This window comes from Branchiostoma belcheri, unplaced genomic scaffold (genome assembly GCF_001625305.1).
Source record: "Branchiostoma belcheri isolate BF01 breed outbred unplaced genomic scaffold, Haploidv18h27 scaffold324, whole genome shotgun sequence".
NCBI classification, from domain to species: Eukaryota; Metazoa; Chordata; class Leptocardii; order Amphioxiformes; family Branchiostomatidae; genus Branchiostoma; species Branchiostoma belcheri.
In genome coordinates this window covers 43954-46074 of record NW_017803937.1, presented here as the reverse complement: position 1 = coordinate 46074, position 2121 = coordinate 43954, and the positions used below count along the sequence as shown (strand labels likewise).

The window sequence follows — 2121 nt, the reverse complement described above, 5'->3', positions numbered from 1 at the left end:
AAAATTTGCGCTTGTTAGTGTGGTTTGTGTTCAAATGTTTTGAAAAGTGTATTTAGCGATCAGTTGTAAACTGAGAAAATGGCTTGCCTGTTAAATTAAAGCAGATGATGTGATGCTGAACCCGTACTGATATTTTTGCACCAAAAGTAGATGAATATACATGTATTGGACTGACGTTAGAAGTTTTAACTTTGCTCGTGTAAGTGTTGTTTTGTGTATTTGAAAATGATATCTCTTACAACTACAAGACCAACTGAGTTTGCTTTCATTTTGGCAAAATTAACGGAAAACTAGAAAGGCCAATATTTGCTTTGGAGCAAATACAGCGATGGCTTCACCACATTTTACGACATGGCAGGGAAAGAATGAGAAACACAAGGGAAAACAATGCTTTACATTGATATAACTATAATATGAAGTAACATACAACTAAGACTACAACAGTTGGCTAGCTATTCCCTACATTATTGGTTAGGATTTTTAATTGCATAATGCAAACTGTTGATTTTCTAAAAAAAAAAAACGTTACATGCCCCGCATTCCAATGCTGGAGCAGGAAAGCTTGAAATACCTACCAAAACACTTGAATACAGACATACTGTCAGTATGGAAATGGTCTGTGCAGGTGTTGATCAAGTTAAATCCCAACAGCCAATCAGCAAGAAGAAGAGAGGAAAGCTGCATGCCTATTGGTTGATACCCTGCATTCCAATGTGATGACTCATGCCAAATGTGGTTAACACTGCCCACTGACACAGTAATACATTTGCTATAATACAGCCAAAAAACTCAAATAAAACCATTCTAAAAGCCTGTATCACAAAAATTTAAAAAACGCCTAAGGGTATTTGCCCACTGTACCTCCATACCAAATTTCAGATCCTTAGGCCCCAAAATGAAGAAGCTGAATCCATTTAAAAAAATGGCAGGAGGAGAAGGAGGAGAAGAAGAAACATCAGAGAAAACAATATGGTTTCACCAGACCACTTCGTGGTCTGGTGAAGCCATAAAAATTATACGCTTAACAATCAATAAACCGATAACGCTTAACGTTGAATTAGAGTGAGTCGGCTACGATTAACGATGAATTAAAACAGCACGTAACGCTTAACGGAAAAGGGCATGCATGCCTTCCAATATGCGGGAAAATATCAATACACAAGCAGAGAGAACACCGCCATACTATTTGCTACTATTTAAGGCACGACATGAAAGGAACTAAGTCCACACTAACTTAATTTTATTGATTACAATCTCTGAAGACCCCCAAACTAGTGTGCGGGGGCGAACAAAAAATTCCAGCCAAAATGCTACTAAACCACGGGAATAGAAAGCTGATATTGTTGAGATGCGGTAGTAGCGTAGCGACCTTTACGACAAGACGGAACACACGGGCCTTTGAGAGTCGACATTGTACTTAGTCCTAAAGTTCTGTGGAACCTGGGTGCCATCCTGTGTAGCCTGTAGTTACCGCTGGCTCCCTATTGTCGGTAGCTACCATTGACGATGGAAGAGAGGCTTCAGCCACAGATGTTTTAGAACAGGCAAAAAATCATTGCGCTCGCGGATGTCGCCCATTCTATTAAATCGGTGTGTTGTAATATAAACGTCAATATGTTTATAGTAGGTAACGTTCCCAATTTAAGTAACTGAAATTTCATATTTTAAGGTTAATTTCCCGGAAATAAAAGGGTTTTTTAAACAATGCACATCCGTGACACACTCAACAAACGAAATAACTTCTGTCGGTGACATCGCAGGATATAAAAATAAATGTGTAATAGAAACAGAAATATCTTTGAACAGCATATAAGGTAGCCACATGAAAAAAAAACTTGAAGTTACATCACAGGTAAGTTGGTTGTGCCTTAGGCCATGTTGATTTGATTATATGGATGACATCCTCCGGGAACCCCAAAACTGATGCGCGCGTGCGAATAAAAAAAAAGTTTTGCAAAAAAAAAAGTTCTTTTCATTATGAAATCAACGTGGTCATGAGGGTTGAGCAAATGGCACAGAATATGGTTTGGCGAATAATCTAGTCTTCAAGTTCATTTCTTTACAATTTCGTCTTTTTTCGTTTGATTTTGGCATTCTACGACATTGGTATAGTTTTTATTA

The 2121-nt window shown here is 38.0% G+C and overlaps 1 protein-coding gene across 1 annotated transcript in view; it reads right to left on the bottom strand.

The window, feature by feature from the left end:
• LOC109475075 overlaps positions 1 to 2121 on the bottom strand; it is a 46397-nt gene that overhangs the window by 13636 nt on the left and 30640 nt on the right. The gene's annotated exons all lie outside the window — the stretch shown is intronic.